The sequence below is a fragment of the Carassius auratus genome, chromosome 10 (assembly GCF_003368295.1).
Source record: "Carassius auratus strain Wakin chromosome 10, ASM336829v1, whole genome shotgun sequence".
NCBI lineage: Eukaryota > Metazoa > Chordata > Actinopteri > Cypriniformes > Cyprinidae > Carassius > Carassius auratus.
In genome coordinates this window covers 16,926,974-16,932,973 of record NC_039252.1, presented here as the reverse complement: position 1 = coordinate 16,932,973, position 6,000 = coordinate 16,926,974, and the positions used below count along the sequence as shown (strand labels likewise).

Below are 6,000 nucleotides of genomic sequence, written 5' to 3'. Positions count from 1 at the left end.
TGGTCGACAAATATGAAAGAAGTCAGTTTCGACTCTGAACAACAGTGGATATACAAGAAACAGCCCAAGAACGGACACAAACCAGGAACCGACCGCTGCTCTCTGTGCACGCACTTACGCTTCATGTGCTCCACACAAACAGGGCGCTAATTATTTCCATTCCTGCACTTAATCGTTTTTAATCAAATTGGAATTCGAACCCTGGAATCGTTAAGCAGAATCGAAATGCACACTTCTTATCCAATACCCGGTTCTTGGAAATTTGGAACCGGTTTTCGATCCCCATCCCTACTCATTTCCCAATCACTCCACCGGCCTCGCTCCGTTCCCAAGGCTCTCTGCACCACCCCACTCGTCACAATTACTTTTTTAATGATCTCAGTAATAACATTCTTAAATAAAATAGCATTGCTAACAGGCGAGCACTTATGAGAAAGGCATGCAACAGCTTTTTATGTTCATTTACAGTCATTTACATTTGTATCATAAATACATAGGAGTACAAGCAGAAAATGTAGGAGCACACCTTAAATCAGCCTGCAAACTTACCTTTTAGGACAATGATTACAATATAAGGATTATTTAGCAGCTTTGCATGTTCATCTATAGTTTCCATCATCTGAAATCTTTGTGAGGTCTGGCATCTTCTGAAGTCTCCACACGCGAGGCTGGAGAAACAGGAAAACAAAAGGAGAAAGATTGGCATAGCTGTTCATATTTCACACAAAAGATTATTTCATCACATTTAACAGAAGTGAAACATGAGATGTTTTCTTTGTGAATACATGTTAAAATGTAATTTAATGTTCACAGTGAGCTTGACTGACAGGTGATCTGACCTATCATAACGCCAATACTGCCATCTTGCTTGACATACAAATTACTATATTTTCCACACTATAATGTGCATCTAAGAGCCTTTCATTTTCCCAAAAATCGGGCGTGCACCTGATAATCCGGTGCGCCTTATGTGTACACTGAGTTCCAAAATCTGTAAAAATTTTGTTGTGCGACTTTGGTAAGCGCTCTGTTTACCTGACTGTCGGACACAGGGACGTATTACGTACACTACGTACGCTGGCAGCGATCAACCATGATGAGAGGGAACCCGGCATGTTAGATGAAGAAACCTGTTCAAAAGCTGTTGCCCAGCTGTTCAATTCAGACACAGAAGATGAGGACTTTGATGGATCTGTGGGAGAAGATTGATAAAAAAAATAATGTGAGTGTATTAGTAGATTAAAGTTCAACTAAACTCAGTTTTGAGACTGTGCTTTATAATCCAGTGCACCTTATGGTGCAGAAAATATGGTAGACAGGAGAGTAGATTAACTTCGGTGGACTTAAACTTGAAAAATGTTGTATAAAGACGTGTGACATCTTTTATTGTGTGCTTCAGTTAAATATGAATCAATTGGTTCATGTGTGTGCTGCTTGAACTGAGGCACTACAGTGATCTGTAACACATTAAAACAGCACAAAACAATATTTATTGTTTGAATTTCTGAAAAAAAAAGGGGCCAAATTTAAAAGCTGAACACTTGTTTCATACCAGAAGTGACCTTCTCTGTCTTCTTCTGTCTGTGTGTTGTCAGTTTCCTCTTTGGTCCACGATGTATTATTCGCTGTGGGAGAACAAGGTGTGTACTGTGAGAGCAGCATGGCGTGTCAGACATAGCTACAGTTTTTAAGGAGGTTGGGTTTTTTGTGAAGGGTCAGTTGATTGCTATGATCAAAGCTGATTTTTCAGCATCATTACTTCAGTTTTTAGCGTCATATGATCCTCCAGAAATTGTTATCTACCCCAAACTGGAAAGATATGTCAGGAGGGGTTGGTGATTTCTGATGTGAAAGAGTTATATTTTTATAAAAAATGTCTGACTTAAATTTTTTCCCTACAATCTAAGCATTCAATTTAGCAAAAAAAAAAAAAAAAAAAAAGCACACTGAGAAGTATGTGAAAGATTATATGTATAATGTTGCTTAAAACCACGGCTGAGAACGTAACAAAAGCTTAAACTTACTAGAAGATAGAAAAATTGCTTATCACAAATCAGACAAGTTACTAGCAGGTGTGTAGATGATGCTGATGTCACTAGCAGGTGTGTAGATGATGCTGATGTCACTAACAGGGGAGTAGGTGATGCTGATGTCACTAACAGGTGTGTAGATGATGCTGATGTCACTAACAGGTGTGTAGGTGATGCTGATGTCACTAGCAGGTGAGTAGATGATGCTGATGTCACTAACAGGTGTGTAGATGATGTTGATGTCACTAGCAGGTGAGTAGATGATGCTGATGTCACTAACAGGTGTGTAGATGATGCTGATGTCACTAACAGGTGAGTAGATGATGCTGATGTCACTAGCAGGTGAGTAGATGATGCTGATGTCACTAACAGGTGTGTAGATGATGCTGATGTCACTAACAGGTGAGTAGATGATGCTGATGTCACTAGCAGGTGTGTAGATGATGCTGATGTCACTAGCAGGTGTGTAGATGATGCTGATGTCACTAGCAGGTGTTTTTCCAGCTCCTTTATTTTTCCCATGCCTCAGCAAGAGCACTTAATTAACAAAGCACCTAATTATTTTGTGTTAAACATAACACTTTAATAAAAACAACTCATTAATTTGGAAAGTTACTATCAAATTTATGCAATAATATACCAGTTACTTAGAACATCAATTCAAAGTTAAATAAACTACAAACCATTATAAAATAATTTGAATTCTGCTTGTACAACAGATGTTTGTTCAACTGCTCATATTTCCTACATTGTTGTGGATTTTATTGATAACTTTAAATGTCTGTTAATTTTGTGTGACTTAAGCCAGAAAGAGAGCAGAATAAAAGGATGATGGCAAAAGTATAAAAACACCGCTTCACTAACCTGCTAGACTGTTAGCATAACTGCTACCACGTGCTACATTAAATGTATATAACGTTACATCTAACAATACAAATAAAACATACTATATTTGATTAATGTCTATAGTTGCCGATAAGCTTTTAATATAAGTTATTGTTTTAGTTAACACATTACACTCACCTGGGACTGGACGGCTGTTGTAATCGTGCTCCTGTACCATCTCCACATTTACTGCTCTGCAACACAAAGAACAGGAAAGTGTTAATACAAAAATACTTGAACAGAATAGGATGAAATGGTATTATTCCTGGGCCTGTGCAGACTTCTCAGCTTCATACCTAAAAAAAGAGTAAAGAAAGAAAAACAGAAAAGCCAATTATTTTAAAATACTACTAAAACCTTTACAAAAGCATTAAAAAGCATGCGTGGTTATAATTAAGTTGTGCCAGTACTTCATATTTTTGCCCAAGTTATACTACTAAAGGTAATATGAACAAGTTAAAAGTGACACTATTCAGTTTAGAAATGTAATTTTAAAAGTACTATTATTTTATTATTTTGTTCTATATTCAGTAACAAGTTATTGCTTCACACCAACAGCTTTATTCATGATTCATCTTTTATTTTTCAGAGCTGAACTTTAACAACACAGAATTACCAGAATATTAACCATATTTCATCAATGAACATACATATAGCCTACAAGTAAAATCATAGATAACACATTTTTCCAGTGGAAAATAAATAGTGTAAATATAAAAATAAAAGTTTGAAGAGTTCATGTACTTAATTAGTAAGACTATACAAAAATATTGAGAGAACAGATATTATCTCGAAACATATAAAGTGGTCTTCTTTATGGCACGACTCTTCTCGTCTGCTTCTCGATGGTCAGCCGGTCAGTCAGCTCCACTGCGGGAGGGAAATGATAGTTAGCACGGCTTAACTGATAAAACAAATGAGATGACTCCAAGTGTTTTAAAGTTCACCTACCTGTACCTAATGTACTCGTACCACTTTTAGGTCTTTACGAGTCTCCCTATTGGTCTGCTGGTGCCACTGTGGGAGGAAAATACTAGTTTACTGGGAAAGTGAGCAGTAAAAGGACTATTCGACGAGTCTCTCTCTGGTCTGACAGCTGCGCTGCGGGAGGAAAAGGACAGTTAGCACAGCTTGACAGAGTTCACTCACACTATATTTTTATAAAAATAATGTAACTTTATATCTAGCAAACATCATCAGAATAAAAGGTATAAAGTTAAAGTTAACTTACCACACTCTTGTGGGTTTTCATCTTCACAATAAATCTGTCATGGTGCCATGCTATCGCACGAGGAGATGTTTGTTAACACCTAAAAATTACTAACACCTAAAGTGCAACTCATTACACTCTCTGTGCTGTCTGTTTTGGAGGGATGGACATTAATAAATCAGACATTATTTTAGTTTATCCCAATTTGTTGATACTTTACTACATGTTAGGTGTGGATAAATTTATTATTCATGCAAAAATGTTTTTACTGTAATAACGTTCATTAAAAAGCATTGCTATATGGATAAGAATTTGCTCTCAGGTATGTTTTTATCAGGATTTTTGTAAAAGGTTTACTACCAATCTGAATGAAATAGCATAGCATTCTTCGTGACCAGAGTTGGCATATTTCATTCTGTAACCTATACATTTTATGCTCTCCAAAATGATCATAATATCTGGTTCTGGCAACACGACGGAGATTAAATCTCTATCAAGGCCCGTTCGGTGACCAAATAAAGTAAGTGTCTTTAAAACACCTGGAGTCGTCTCGTTTGTTTTATCAATTAAGCCATGATGACCAGCATTTCCCTCCTGCAGTCCCGCATGCTGACCAGCTGACCATCGTGAGGCAGGCGGGAAATGTTTTGAGATGACCCCCTGAGTATCGCATCCTTCTAAATGAGACACAGCTGATATGTGTTCCCTAATTAAGCACATTAACTCTTCAAACTTTTATATTTACACCATTTATTTTCCACTGGCACATCCGACACGTTTTCCCATAAAGATAGCATTTTAATCTATTATGAAGCAGACGTAGCTGTGTGCGCTGTATGCTCACATTAAAAGCGTTTTTATGGAAGTGAAAACGCTTAAGGGCGTTTGCATTACACGCAGAAACATTCAAAAGCATTGAAACTTGTTTCAAAAGCCTCTGCCCAATGAATTTACAAATAAAACATCCTACATTTGCTAAGTAAACTGCCAACCTTTTAATTTTTTATACAACGTTAACGTTAACCCTTCAGCTACGACAGTTCAATCCGACTGGCTTCGTTAAGTTTCATTAGTGACTCTGCCATTACTGTATTTTCAAATATAAAAAAAGAGAAAAAAGTACATCCAATTATATAGCAGCAGCAGTAATTCGGCTAATATAAAGTGAAATATAATTATCTTACATTGACAGTTTAGAGAGTTTGTCCATTGACACGCAGACGCTGACCGTGTTGAAGTGGAGAGTAGCAACCGTTTTATTTTATTTATTTTATTTTATTTTTTGAATGAGAAGGGGCGGGAAGACAACCACGCCAATCATCGCATGACTCAATGACCGCATAACACAAGTGCTTTTAGATTATAAGAAAACCCCTTTGAGATAGTTATAAATAAAATAAAATAGCATTATTCATAAAATAAATAATCTTATATTGGTTACATTATGATATAACTCTAAATTATATAAAACATGAAATACATACAATTAAATAAATTTAATTGTTAGGATTGTGTAGCTACCCATAACTGTATATAAATAAATAAACTAAAAAAAAAATAAAAAAAAAAACTTAAATGTAACTATAAATATATCCTAATATAGCCCAAATGTGGCCCATTTGGGACCCACAAATTAACAATAATGTGCAGCCTAACTGGGTCCCATACCTGTATCCAAGCTGGGGCCCACATTCAGCCCATCAAAGTGCCCACTCTGAGCCCATGCCCAGTTGACACCCACATAGCCCAGATAAATCCCATGTGGGGCATGGACATGTTGGCTGGGGTGCTACTTGAGTCGCTGTCCAAGTGCTGAACTAAGCTATACTAACCTTATATGGAATCGTATTCTGTTCCTCTTTTAGATAAAAACCC

At 36.7% G+C, this 6,000-nt stretch overlaps 1 long non-coding RNA gene across 1 annotated transcript; it reads right to left on the bottom strand.

Moving 5' to 3' along the window:
• Positions 1–462: 462 nt before the first annotated feature.
• LOC113110113 (uncharacterized) lies at positions 463–1,615 on the bottom strand. Its single transcript, XR_003293066.1, has 3 exons — positions 1,553–1,615; positions 1,036–1,192; positions 463–668 (listed from the first exon to the last, which is right to left on the bottom strand). It is a non-coding gene; the product is annotated as an uncharacterized LOC113110113 (long non-coding RNA).
• Between the last annotated feature and the right edge of the window lie 4,385 nt (positions 1,616–6,000).